General features: G+C 29.9%; 1 long non-coding RNA gene across 1 annotated transcript in view; it reads left to right on the top strand.

Annotated features, from left to right (window-relative positions):
- The first annotated feature begins 6,826 nt into the window (after positions 1–6,826).
- The window catches only part of LOC119687032, a 117,222-nt gene continuing 108,241 nt past the window's right edge, over positions 6,827–15,807 (top strand). The window contains exon 1 of the long non-coding RNA XR_005253083.1: positions 6,827–7,029. This is a non-coding gene — a long non-coding RNA (uncharacterized LOC119687032). The remainder of the gene's footprint in view (positions 7,030–15,807) is intronic.

Below are 15,807 nucleotides of genomic sequence, written 5' to 3'. Positions count from 1 at the left end.
GAACTGCAGTTATTAGGTACCTGACGTACTATTAACAAGAATTTAAAAACATTTCTAAGCGGGAAATTGTTACTGCAGAATATATATAGTACAAGAAAACAAAAAAAAAGGGATGCAGTAATAATACCATGTTTCCGCTATAACTCAAACTACTTATGGTAATGATATACAGATTTAGTTTTTTCTATTATTTCAAGCTGATTTATGCATATGAAATAGCTTGTTTGTTTACATTTTACACATAATACATGTGTACATATTTCCCACATACAGTAAGACATTTATTTTTAAAGTTTAAAGTAAAGTAAAGCATTATGTCGATATTACGCCTTAAATATGTTGATTTATTTATAATGAGCTCATTTATATGAAAGCTCTTTGTATGTTAAATTATTCTCATTAGCGACCTTAATGAGCAAAACAACCTTAATGAGTTAAGTGAAAACATGGCATAAGTTTTTTTATATTCTTCCAAGTCAAATAAGCGAAAATACTAGTTTCCTTTATAATACTCGTACTTCAGATATTAGTCTGAAGAGTTACGTACAACGATTCACTTTTCAAAGAAGCCGTTAAAGAAAAAAAGAATCAAAATTATTTATTATCATACATTAAGACTGAAAAGTTTTCGGAAATTCTCATTTAAAATTCGCGCGCTGTATATTTTTCGATATTTTAAGTTTATGTAGTTTGGCAGCACTGTCCTTAATTTCTATGCCAAAAATGAGCGCGATCTGTCAGACAGTTCGTTTACGGCAGCTGTTGAAACCAGTTCACCTCAGTAGTGCGTTGCGAAATGTCTTCGACGGTCGTACGACCGTCCTGAAAGGCTTTGTACCACTCATAAACTTGAGTTTTCGATAAAACTGATTCCCCATAAGCCTTTTGTAGCATTCGCAACGATTCTGCACACGAAATTCTCGTTCGAAACACAAAATTTGATGCAAACTCTTTGTTCAATATTTTTTTCCATTGTTTTTTTCGCAACGCACTACTGAGGTGAACTGGTTTCAACAGCTGCCGTAAACGAACTGTCTGACAGATCGCGCTCATTTTTTGCATAGTAATTTTCCTTAATTGCTGCCAAACTACATAAACTTAAAATATCGAAAAATATACAGCGCGCGAATTTTAAATGAGAATTTCCGAAAACTTTTCGGTCTTAATGTAAATTATTTTTCTCTCATTTTCAAGTATTGTCCTTATATCTGATTAGATTACTTTCTTTTATGTAAAAATTAGATAGTAAGTATAATACTTACATACTTATATATAACGGATTATGTTTTCGATCTTCAAGCAAAAAAAAATAATTTCTTAATAATTTACATCACTTAAAAGATATTTTCGCTTTTTCTCAAAAGAGAGTAGACGATATATATTAATTATTTAATTGGCCCTAATAACTTGTTTTCGGGTTTTCCCCTGACGTTGTACCACTTAGAGAGGACCGCAAGATATATTCAACTTACTATTACGTCAAATAGTATTGACAAGGTCCTTGCAAAGACCGTATAATTACAAAGACCGTATTACAAAGATGGCGTGGAAGTTCGTTATGAAGTTTCAAAAAGCTTCAAAGTTTTTGTAGAAGACCGTATATAAAAAAGCATTACATTTTGAAAGTTATAAAAAACTTTATAGCTCTCGACAAAGACCGTAACATTATCAGCAGCTTTATTATGCTCAAAAACCGTATTATTACGGACACATATGGACTTTGGTTTTGACTGCCAAAGACTGTCTTTTATAACATTATCAGCTAAAGACATATACAAAAATATCCATAATGTTATTAATATTAGTAATATTGGTATTATTACAGTCATTAATTTTACCAAACAATATAATTTAAACAGATATATTGAACTCATAACTAAATTGTATTATTTAATTTAATATAACTTAGAGTACGGAACAAGCAGGGTAAGTAAGCTTGTAATTTTTAAAAGTTTTGGGATTTAATATTGTATAAAAAGCTTATAAATAAATAATAAGCAAATTGCATATTTTTCAGTTGCATATATAAACGAATCAAAACAAAAACAAAACTATTCTTGAAAGCGTTTAATATATGCCAAAGACCGTAATATTGTATTACGGTCTTTATATAAGCAGCATATATGACCAACTTGCAAAGACCGTAATATTACGGTGTTTGGCCACAAAAGCTGTTAAGCTTTTTCAGCTTTCTAACGTATTTCAATGCCTTTAAAATAATACGGTCTATAATACGGTAAATACCAGATATAAATAGTATGGATGATATATTCCTAAATACTTCTTTAAATTCCAATGATCATTTGATTGTTAGTTTAGGGATCAGATATTCCATGAGATTATGCTTGGGGAGATTTACAGAGACACCAACAATTAATTTTGTTTACTTTTTTTAATTAAAAGAATAATTAATTAAGAATATCATCTTTACAATTAAAAATTAAACCCTAAATCTCTAGAGGATAGTAGCTTTAAATGAATACTAATTATAATGCTCACTTAATGCAATTGCCCATGGACTATTTAATCTTACAATATGTCACATTCAGAATTATAAAATCGAGTACTTTATCAATTTTATCAATTATAATATCCAACTAAAATCTATATTTCATAAAAAAGTATAAATACTATACATATTTTGTATATTTATCTACATTACTTGATCCATTCTCTAGATGCATTACACTAGTGTTTGTAATATAATAGTTGTTAGTTCATATCACTAGATATGAACTAGATTTTTGATCTAGTTCATATCATGCAGGAATTCTTATCATCACTCATTATATGTAATGCACAATGTAACCCATTTGACCAAATGGTCTTGTCTTTTATGCGAGAGCTGTGTAGATATAACCGTTAACTTTTTATAGCTGTAGGTTCACTACACACCAGTGGATAATTCCTTAGGAGTAGTTACTGAACTAGTGTTTAGTTTACATCGTGGTTATGTAGGACAGATATAATCAAGTGTAGTATGTGTTAAAAATATAGTAGAGAGTGATGGAGAATTTATTATTGTGATAAGAGAGCGATGTCATTACATTGTGAATACCTTGTTAAGAGGGATTAAAAGTTCACTGAAGAGAACTCAAAATGTAGACATAACAATCAAGGAATAGCATAAAAATTAAGATCCAAATACAACAATAAGGCTGTGAGTTTATTAAGAACTTTTAGTAAAATAACAAGTAACTGAAGTAAACTGTCAATAAATTCTTAGCATAACAATAAAAATAAGAAGATAACAATTCTTATAGTGTTCAACAATTCTTATATGGATCAATCCAATGTTTTGAAAAAGGCTATCAAATTATTACCAATTATATTGTGCGTTGAATATAATTGGATTTTAGGTGATATTTTTCCCTCACTTATATATATATATATATATATATATATATATATATATATATATATATTGAAAGCGGTTTAATGAGATTAGTTTTAAAATATGTGTAACTATTTAAATCATTTTTTATATTGTTTATACCGTAATAGAATGATTTCCACCAATGCCAGGCAGTTTCATTAGGATTCATTGAGGTTGAAAAATACCGGTTAAGTTTTTTCGTGCTTAAGAGTTCATTCAGTTGCTTTAAAAGTCTTGTTGGTTCAAAGTTTTCGAATAATAACTTTTTGAATAAAAAGAGCTTTTACTGCACAAAGTTTAGAGTTGCCAACATATTCATTTGTCGTTAAATGGCAGGAGCGGAATTTCTTGAGTTAATTTTAGTGCATGTATTTCAGCATAGAACCAAGCTATTCTGTGATGTGAATGCACCTGGGATATGGCACTTTAATTTTATTTTATTCCGCTATATATTTAACTTTATATTACTTTATATAATTTCGATTTTTGGTTTGGATAATTTTAATTCAATTTTATTTTAAATTTGATAGTTTTATTTTATTTAAATAATTACTTAAATAATTTCATTCCTTTTAGATAATTGTAATATATACTCGTTTTGATAATTTTATTGTATTTGAATAATTTATTTTTATTGTTCAAATAAGTACTTCCCTAAAAAAATAATTACCATGAAGACTAGAGCCTAGCATTTACAGAGAAAATGCTAAATGGTTTCTTTTTCCTGTATATATTAAGTACTTCCAATAAATGTTAAAAGGAATGCGTAGTTTCTCTGTATGAGTTCCTATACATCAGTGACTAGAGAGCACTGCAGTAAGTCTTGCAGCATACACGTGGTTCATTCTAACGAGTTCTTAAGATCTAGTCTCGTTATAAGAGGACAATGTTCCACATGACCTAAGTGTATTCCATTTATTATTGACAAAAAAAAAATAGAGACAAGTACTCATCTTATTGGAATAATTCTCGTCATTACCAATTAAACCCATTTCGAGAACGGTGATATGACATGTCATATTTTAGATAGAGAACAGATTATTTGTATAATGACTCTCATTTGTGGAAGCTGAAAAATATATAATTAATGTATCAAAATGAAGTAATTCGTTTTAATATCAATATTAAGTATTATTTTCAATATATATTAAATATGTAGATATTATTTTGTTTGTTGTTTTTTCTATGTACGCATATATTAATAAAAATTTTTTTTTAAAATGTTTTAAATATAACTTTATATATGAAGTACATTACAGTAAATGCAAATACAATAAATGCGATAAATCTGCGGTAATCCGCATCGGCAATTCGGTTTCTAATAATCCTACCCTGTCAGACCTAAACACTGGCACCTACATTACACAGAGACATATGAGGTTACTAATTTTAATGGATTTTGATTATAGGAGCATTATTTTATTAGAAAAAATCGTTAAGTTGCGCTCTCGTATTCTCATACAAATATTTTTATAAAAAAATTTTTCTTAACCTGTCAGAACCGAACACTGGCACCTATATTACACAGAGACATATGAGATTTTCCTCATATTTTCAATATGACTCTCGCAATCCAAATGTCTCAGTACTTCGGATTGTTCCTATTTTTAATGGACTTAGATGATTGGAGTTTTATTTTATTGGAAAAAAATCGTTAAGTTGCCCTCTCGTATTCTCATTTATATATTATTAAGAAAATTTCTTTTCTAATCTGTTAGAACCGAACACTGGCACCTACATTACACAGAGACATATGAGGTTTTCCTCATATTTTCAATATGACTCTCGCAATCCAAATGTTTTAGTAATTCGGATTGTTCCTAATTTTAAGGGATTAAGATATTTCGAGTCTAATTTTATTGGAAAAAAATTGTTAAGTTGCGCTCTCGTATTCTCATACATATATTTTTATAAAAAAATTTTTCTTAACCTGTCAGAACCGAGCACTGGCACCTACATTACACAGACAAAGCACAAGAAAAGTTCAATATTTGAAAAGATTGCACGCAACGCACATGAAAACAACCACCAACAGTTTTCATGACTGCCACATAAAGTTGTTGAATTTTAAACAGAAGCAAACGAAGAAGAAGTTTGCTAATGCTCTTTAGCTCAACAATTGCTGTTTTCAGTATGTTTACAAGTTACCACAGTTGTGGACGTGTGTTGTGTATATGTGTAATTGCTACGGTCTCAGCACGTCGGTGCTGCAAACAAAAAACGAGTAGTTTTTTAGCTGCCTTGTCGGTTGAACATTGCGTCGAATAACGGGTGAATAAAGAATGCCGCCGCAAAACTAACAACAAAATAAATATTTTAATAGTACCGCTATATGTTGAAAATTAAATAATAAATAAAATTATTACTATTTATTATATTAATAAATAAAGAAATTAGTAATAAAATTCTTTAAATGTTTTCTGTTTGTGAAAAATAATAAATTGAAACGTGCAACTAAATAGAGCAGTGTTAAAACGCTGGGAAACGTATACGAACGAGTAAGCAAAAAGTAAATGCAAAAATTTTGTTATAAAAGTCAAATAAGAGAAGCAAATAAGAAGCTGCGCTGCCGGCGTTGTAAATAAACCTTGCTCGTATTATTTCTTTTTTTTTTTTTGTTTTGTTAGTGCTTATTTTGTTGTTAGTGTCTACTGCTACTATACTGAGTATTTTTGACCAGTTTTATTGTTGGTCGTTAGGTACGCTGCGTCCTTGCAACGTACGTTATTTGTTTGTTTCTGGCTGTTTGTCGCAAAAATGTCTGCAAGAATGTTTCTTTGTATTTTTAAAAAATTGTTTCTATAAAAATATTAACACTAAATTATGTTACTAATTAGAAAATGAAGCAAAATTAAATATGAATGAATAATGTTTAAAAATATATAAAAATAATAATTCATTTATCAAGATAAGATAACACCAATACAAAAAAAAAGAAAAAAAAAAACCTTACAATTAAATATTTTACCGTATTTGTTAAAAAATTTAATAACAAATAAGAAAAAGCAATAAATATATCGCCAAAAATTTTAACTATTTTAGAAGAAAATGTTTTTAGTTAATTAAATTTAAACAACCAAAATTCTTTGGTATATTTGTCTTTAAGTCTAACATTAAACAACAAATCTACAATCAACAAAAAACAAACAATTTAAAAATCTGCAAAACAAGGCACCAACTTCATGTTCCCAATAAAAGCAGCAGCAGCAGCAGCAACAACAACAACAACAACAACAACAACAACAAATAAAAAAGTCAGAATGTGCTTTGTACTGTACAATGTACACAATTCAAAGCCGGACTTTATTTTGCATGTTCAACGTATGAAAATATAAAAATAAAATTTATTTAAAATTAAAAATTAAAAATTATTCTAAACAAACAAAAGAGCAATTAATAAAAAAATCAAAAAAAGTTATTGTGTGAAATTGTTATTAAGAAATACATATTTGCAAGTTTTAAGAAAAATTAGAAAAAATTTATAAGTTAATAAATAAATTTTAAAAAAATATAGTGTTTTGTGCTGTGTTGTTGTTCATAATTTAATGATTGTGTCCGTCCGCTTTACTTTTCATCAAAGCACTAAACATTGCACGTACGTGAATGTGAATGAGGAAAGGCCGCCTAGCATTTAAGAAATATTTACGCTTAAGGTGAGTGAGTACTTTGACACACTTTTTAACAATTTGCACCCTTCATCCTTTTATCTACTCCTTTGCCTACAGTCTGTTCACATTTCTATAAGTACATATTTTTGTTTTTGTTTTTGTTTTTGTTTTTGTTTTTGTATTTTCATTGAAAATTTGTTTAATGCTTAGGGAATATTGTTACCACATTTTTTTTTTATTTCCTTTTTTAGTTAAATCTTTTAAAATTTATCTTTTTTTTTTTGTTGATTTCGTTTTCTTTATTTTGTTTTGCCGCGCTCTCTCCCATTGTTAAAGGTTGTTTCTCTTTTGGGGTGGCAAACAGAGTTCTCTGTTAATTCGGCGGTTAGGTCAAATGAATGGAATAAATTCCTACACTTCCACAGATGCTGTAAAGCCTATTTTCTACGGTTTTCTACGGTTTTCTACTGTTTTCTGTAGCATCAGCGCCACAACGTGGTTGATGCGGCATTTCTGAATGACCTAGGGTGGTGGTGGTGGGTGTTGTTGGTACACATTGTATTGATGATTGTGCTGTGCACTTGTGAAGGACGAAATCGTCATTATGGCTTCATGCCCTCTTATTAATACAACTGATTTATAAATGAATTATTATTTTCCCTTTTATTAATCATAAATAAATGTAAAGAAATATTAAATCATGTCAACATAAGATTTTCTATCTCTAAAATAATTTTTCTTTGTCATTTGCCAATTACAAAAAATCTTAATAAATGCAAAAAATAAATGGTACAATAATCCCCACGGACTTATTCAACAGAAACTAATGACAATTATGTTTTTTTTTTATAAATATTATTTAATAAATTATCTTTAATAATTTTAATAATACAACATACAGGGTGAACCAGTTGAGCTGCAAGTTTTCAAAGTGCTAGTTTTTCCTCGATTTGAAAATAAGTTTGATTAGAGCTCCAAATATAATTCGAAATATTCGAAAATTTATTTGACATCTACACTCGCAAGAATTACTAGGATAATATACCAGAATTAACACAATCCATATCACTTATTGGTACCTATAACAATAAGAAATACTAAAATTGTATGAACTTGTCAAAAGAAAAACTTAGAATCATCACAGGAATCCTAACAGGGCACTGTAAACTACGAATGCAAAATGTAGATTCTATGAAGAGAACGAGTAGTCGGCCACACATGTATTATTAGAATGCCCTGCGCTAATACACATACGGAATAGGCTCCTGGGAATGTGTAGAGGCAATAAAGTTGGTTCTATACTACTTTTTAATGACACAACAGGACAATAAACCCGACGTTCGCAGTGCCACATCCGCTAACAATAATAATAATAATACACTCCCAAGACCATAGTAAGATTTATATGTTCGGATTCAAATTTGTATTATTCACGAACAAAAATTGTGTGTGATTGTAAAAATCTGAAAGGGGATACAAAAATTTTAAAAAAGCCTAGCCAGTGTAGAGTCTACACTGTAGACGTAGTATAAAAGTGTTCAATTTAAATGTTTGAATTCAAGTAACATTTGTTGACAATACTGATTTTTCGTTGAATATCTAGGCTGACGTCATATTTGGTGTTTACACTGGCTCCCAAATAAACAAATTATTTTAAAACTTTGAACTTATAATTTGTCAACAGTGACGTGGGTTCCTAGATGCTTAGGAAATTTATCTATTGACAGGAAATATTTTGTTTTTCGTTATAAACCATAATACAACTTTGCTGGGTTTGTTGTTTTTTTTGGATTTGGAAAAAGCCACACTGAGGGCTCAGGTATTTAAGTCAACAAAATCTATATCGTCAGCATATGTAAGCAGCATCATGCTTCTGTAAAATTTTATGCAAGTATGTTTGCAATCTGCTGCTGGGATTATAGTTTCCAACAGTCATCACTGGGTTTTTTATGTGCGATTACGCAAAGGATCTTGTTTATTCGAACATTGTTCAAACAAAAAACGAATATCCTTCGTTTTGAATGCGTTATTGTCAGCCTGTACGGATTAGTCATCCAAGATCACCTCTAAAGAAGATGATTCGTTGGTTAGTTGTAAAGACAGGTCAGCAGATATTCTTTCACTGTCTATAATTAAAGGTTTTTTATGGTCTTATTATCACATTCTTTACAATAAACCTGAAGAGATAAAGAAAACAAAAACTAAATCCATTTCGTTAAATTTATATCATTTAGGAGATATTTTGTTTATGACCTATGAACAGTCTGAGAAATTGTCAGTAAAGTAATTTTCTAAAAAACTGTATCTTTTAGAAGTCCAAGCTGGACAGCCATGTGGAAAATGATTAATAGCTTCTACAGGAATTAGAGTTGAAAATCGGGTGGACATTCAAATCAGAAAGGTAATACAGAAAATATTTAATATTTTATGAAATCATTTTAATATCGAAGCTTAAACAGTAGATAAATTATAATGTATCTATCTGGCAATATATCGAGTGGTTCTTTTATTGCAATTATCTTCAAAACATATTCTTTTACTCTTTTTATTTTATTTTCTTTCGCTTTAAGTATACATATAAAAGTTTTTTAAAATTTGTACTCGTGTTCTGGATTCAATTTTTCACTAGAAATTGAAGACAATGACTGTTCTCTCAGTTTTAAGTCCGACTTATAGTATCAGTAAAATGATAACTACGAAATTGAGACTTTAGACTTGAACCCATTAAAACCACCTCTTAGGAATCAATGGAGAAGATCTCCACAGAATTGAGGAAACTCATTCCAGTAATTAAGGGAGAGATGTGAACATACTTATAGGCGTAAGGCACTATTCTTTTAAATAAATATGAATATAAATGTAGTAAATGATAAACATATGTAAATTTTTTTATTTTTTTTGTTAAAATTTTTGTGCTCTACCATCTGAGATTGACTTATTGACAAAGTCCTACTGATAAAAAAAAAGTATTTCTAAATAAATAAAGCAATAAATAAATTAACAGTATTCTTTTAGAAATAAAATTAATTTCTGTGTTAATGCTAATGAAAGCTTTGTTAATAATAAATTATTAATAAATTTTTATGGTTTTATTTGTTTTTTCTATGAAACAGATTGAAATGTAATATTTTAATGCTAAAATATTTCATTTTCTTTGTGGCAAGCACAGAGGGAGGTAAAATACTTTAAGAGCGGTATTTATCGATTCATTTCGATAGCAAGCAACCACTGATACGACTACTGCCACCACCGATACTTTTACATCCATCGCCACGGCTGACATCATCAGCGTAATTGACTTATCTAATAAGTTTCCACCGGTAACCTACGAGTATTGCCAATTCTACAAGCTGTTCGTTCACCCCCACTGATTACAGCACCTTTGATGACATTTCTACCATAAAAAATGAAAACAAACAAAAAATTATTGAACAAAACACAAAATGCTACCAATAATTTTCCAATGAGTTTCGATTTGTTATGAAGACGGCACGGTTTTTTTATTTATTTATAAATACATAAATCCTTTAATTTAATAAATGTGCCACGAAACTATTTCCATTTTGTTAATATATTGTATTTAGTGTAAACTTTAGTGTAAAGTTGTTTAGTTGCTTTTTTAGATTATTAAATGGAATTAACATTTAAATTTTGATTAAGTTAAAATGTTACATATAGTCTTTTAAAAAAAGTATCGGGAATTAGTAAATAATATAAACAATTTTTTTTTAATTTATTCACATATTTTCTGTCGCCTCCAATTAGAAATACCGTTTTTAATAATCCTTAAATTATCATCTAGTACAGTCTTTAATACCATGATTTCTTCCCTTACTTAGTAAGTTACTTAAGTAACTTTAAGATTTTTTAAGATCGTTTTTGTTCAAGTCATCTAGGTCTCCGGTATTACTTTGTTAAGATTCAAGTATTAAATGTTTATTTTAGTTAATTTTGTTTAGTTAATAATTTTATTTAGTTTTAAGAGAAACGAATTTTTTGTCATCAGGAAAATTGTACAAGAATATAATAAATAGTTATTTATGTCTTAAATATCCTTCTACATATTCCTCAATTTTCCTGTCAAAAATTGTGATTTTGAACTATTTCTTGAAACATTTTTTTGTTTTTATAGGATAATCTCTTTTCTTTTGAAAAAAGATAAGGAAATGTATGCTAGGATATTTAAGATAAAAATGTTTATCCATTCATTGAAACAAATTTACAAAAACAAAAATTTATTAACACTTAAAAATGTCAAAGTTCGAAGCTTAACCCACAAGTTCCAGCAAATCATATGTCTAAGAGAACAATAGGTCTCAGCAACACTAAACGTAAGACGAAACTTAACGTAAAACCATCGAAAAAAAAGACAGGGAAAGACTCCATTTTTGTAGGAAAGTATAACAGTTTTTTCAGGGAGCTGTACCATAAGCTGTCCTATTAAATTATGTTTCTTTTAAAGACTATTCGGCTTAATAGATCATAGATTAATTAAAATGATAAATAAATAGATTATGTTTCTTGAATTTTGCTTTACTAAAAAATTATTCTTTGTACATACATTTGAAGTAGTTCCAGTTAAGTTTCATTGTAATATGTTCGTGATAGTAATCGGAGCATATTTCGGAACACACTTATCTTTGCTACATAACTTTTTCATTATCAATGTTTATTGGTATTGCTTTCGAATTGAGAGCAGTACCCCATTGGCCCCATTGTTCTTCCTTTCGCTTACGTAATTAGTTGAACTTAACTATAGTTATTAGTATAATAAAGGAGCTTAGCTAATCCAATCATCGCACTTAACCTCAATTTGTATATTTTGCATCAGGTTCTAGCATGTTTCCATCCCTTTTGTCTACACCTATGTGTCTGTGAGTGTTAAATATTCACAAGAATATGTTTCGGATTTACTTTTGTGACTTCCTGATATATTATATACTTGATACTGTACATTTAATATTAATGAATTTCAGTTAATTTATTGGATGCATCTCTCCATATATTACACATTAACGAAATAGTTTGAGGAATGTAAGTTCTATCTAAACGCCGTTTACTTCTCGTTAGTAACATTTCCAAGCAAAGAATACGAACCTGCCTAAATAGTTTTCACACTTATTTCTTCGTTTTATGCTCCACTGTCCATTCGTTTGATTTCTTTATTTCCATGTGAACACGATCAGATGACGGCTTAGCTACCTCAGCGTCACAAGCTTCTCAACTGACGTTCAGTCAGAAAGCAAAGTCAGCATTAACTCATATAAAGCTACATATAAAATATTGTATAAAATACAACTCCAACAACAACGTACGCACACAGCAAGTGACAAGAAGAAAACACAATACCCCCCTAAACAGAGCAAAAAAAGAAAGAAAGCAAAGAAAAAAAAAACAAACCAACCTTCTGCTTAGAATGACAGGTGGATTGTATATTTTTACTTTTTTCCTTTTGTGCTTTTGTTTCTGTTTTATTTTTTTCAGTGATGTTTGCCTTTGTGAGTGTTTTCTGCCAGTCTTGTTGTTTTTGTTTTTATTGTAATACCTTTGTATTTTTTTTATTTTTTATTTTTTGTTATATTTTTTTTTTGTTCTTTAGTTTTTGTAAATTCAGTTTGCGTTTATCATTTCCTTTTATTGTGTCTGTTATTCATGTTTATAATCTTTTTAGAATTTCGCTTTGGTCATTCTTTTCTGTTTTGTTTGTTTGGGTTTTGTTCATTTTCCATGTTTAGCGACACTCAGAAAATTTTTCTTCTATTTATGTTGGATTTTATCGCCGGCATAGTTTTTAACTTAATTCAATATTTGCTCTCTTCTTTTTTTGAATTTTGTTGAAATAATTTTTTTTCTTAATGCATTTTTTTTAATTATAAAATTATGACTTGTTCCCAGGCTTATCTTCAGAAACGTAATATTGGTCATTAAATTACTGGTGTTAGCAGTAATAGTAAAAAAAAGAATGCAAGGTCTTCAAAAGTTAAACCAGGTGCTTCCCAAATAAATGGCATAGATGCAGTTTACTGGTTTACTAGTTCAAGAAGTGAAAAATACTGTATAAGACATAGGGCTAATGTTCACTGAGATTATGGATGTTAAATAAAAATCTATAAGAAGAAGATTCTTAATATTTCAAAAGTGAATTATACTAGTAGGTTTATTACTTTCAATATAAGAGTACACAAACAACTTGTCTAAAATTTATTATATACCTTACTTCCTTATGTGGCCATAATAACCCGTTACCGAGTTTCGGCCTGACGCAGCATTTTTCTCCAGACGCCTCTGCTGCGTGCGCGTCTTGTCCAGTCTCGTACATCAAGTTTGGTTAGTGCTCCCTCAACTTAATCACTCCACCGGAGACACATCTTCCTTTAACTACCGCTTCAAATAACTTTACCGCTATTGCATCTTCATCATGACCAAATAATTAAAGCCAATGGATGTTAATACGCTGAATTATATCAATGTCGTCATAAAGCTCGTACAAGTCGTGGTTCAATCGTATTCGGTTGGCGGTATTCGCCGCCAACTCATAGAGGATTAAAGGTCTTACAAAAAACTTTTCTTTCGAGCGCTTCCAGTGCTGCTTCATCATTTTGTGATAACGTCCATATTTCTTCGCTATACAGAATCACAGGAGGGCCGAGCGACCTATAAAGCGTAACTTGTGTTTGTCAAGAAAGAACTCAAAGGTGCCCAAAGTAGCACCTATTAGCAATGGTATTTCTTCGTCTGATTTCCAGGCAGATATTTTTTTGTTTGTCATGACGGTGCCAATGTAGGTGACATCTTTGACAGATTCAAAAGTATAGTCGTCAACCACTAGGTCGGCATCTGAGCCGACATATACTTCGTTTTGCTCTCATTCACCACCAAGCCCATTCTTGCAGATTTCTATTCGATAGCAACAAAGGCAGCTATGACATCACGTATTTATCAAATACCATCATTCTTTTTTTTTATTAAGTTCGATTTAAATGGTGTAATGATCTTATCTTGAGCGCAGGCATTAGCGATATTGGAATACTTATCGCCACCTGTTAATTATTGTTTAAGCTTAGTGTTGTTCAGAAAACTACACCTAAACACAAGACCTGTTGGGTAAATAGGTACACTTGTGTTAGATTAAGAATAATATAATCGACACTTGATAGAAAAAAAATAATGGGACTTACTAAAAGGTGATATCTTTAAGGTCGCGTCGCTTCCATGATAAATCATAGGTCATATTAGAATCATACTCTTAGACTGAAACTTCTCCCATATGAAATTTGTAACATTTAGAACAATATGATTAATAAGAATAATATGATTGATAAGACACTTGATAAGAAAATAATAAAGGTACTTAACAAGAGGTGATATCATTAAGATCGTGGCTTACATAACCGGTTACTACAATATCATCGAAACTATAAGAGAGACGTCATAAAAGGTCTTGGCATTTTATTAGGTGTAGTGAGAATTTTTTTTTTAAGGTTTATTGTTTCGAAGAATTTTGTACGAAAATATTGTGTTCAATATGAATGAACAAATCTTCGCCTACCACCTCATTGTTCTTTGGTGGATTTATAAAAACACGCTAAATGGTGGAGTTTCAACACCATTACTCCAATTAGCGACTCCGAAAACATTTCTTCATAAGCGGAATAGGTGTTTTCATCGCCAGATAATAGTGTGCGGAAATGTTTGGTCTATATTATCAGTGCACGCTGTGGATCTGTGACCAAATTACCATTTTCGTACTTACAGTTTGATGTTCCAGACTTAAATTCTTTAGTCAGATCGTTGACTTTTTGGTTAAACTTACAGGGATCATTTGTGTTTCTACACACCTCGATTTCCGCTCAGTTGAGCATTTAGAGTATATCAAAAAAGATAGCAAGAGTTTTAAGAGTCATTTTAAGAGTCGGGTTACCACTATTATTTTAAATCAAAAAATGAGATTAAGAACTGGTCCAAACCTTACTGTTTGGTGTTGTTTAGATTTTTTAACTTATTAACAATAATTTAGCGCTAGCTAAATAAATAGCGATAAAAGTGCTCTAAGATTTATTTATTCCTAAAATTTTTTTATGCTTAGAAAATTGCACTTCTTTTGTTGAAGTAAATTTATCAGTAAATGTTACGAGTTTGTCCTTAAATTTTATACTCGAATTTGTGTTGTGGATATTTTTCAGGCTATATTTCATTGTCATTGATAATCCAATTTAGTGGAGAAAAATGTCAATAATGCACATAAAGTAAAGATATGCCGGATATTTATACTTGTACTTGAATCCGTATATACATTTGAGTAGAGAAGGAAATATATATTTTGATACTAACTAATTTGGAACTCGTATATCGTATATTGTATATCGTTTATGTATATTTCTTAAATATGATGCATGCATGCATGGTTCGTTGGGCATAGAAGGCGGCTTCATTTGTCAGTATATACACGTACCTTGCATCTTATACTTATGGACTAAAAAATTTCGTTTTCATTTGGCATCTGAACATTTCGTATTTGGTATTCGGTATTTGGCCTTTGCATTCACGTATTTCATTAAATCCCACAAGCACACAACTTCTTATTTGAATGCAAGAAATGAAAAATAAAAATAATAAAAATTTGGTTACCGAGGTGCATCGCAGTACTGTAGTCTCGGTCCGATTCAATCAATGATATGGCATCTTTTATTCATGTCTTCAACATTAAAAATTATATTATTTGATTTTTATTTTCCAGTGAATTCTTGGATGCATTGTTGACATCGCTGATATGAGAGTCATTTGTTTTTTTTATGCATTCCCGACCATATGACGCACCTTTTT

Source organism: Teleopsis dalmanni, chromosome X, assembly GCF_002237135.1.
Source record: "Teleopsis dalmanni isolate 2A chromosome X, ASM223713v2, whole genome shotgun sequence".
NCBI classification, from domain to species: Eukaryota; Metazoa; Arthropoda; class Insecta; order Diptera; family Diopsidae; genus Teleopsis; species Teleopsis dalmanni.
This window is presented reverse-complemented; position numbering and strand designations above follow the sequence as displayed.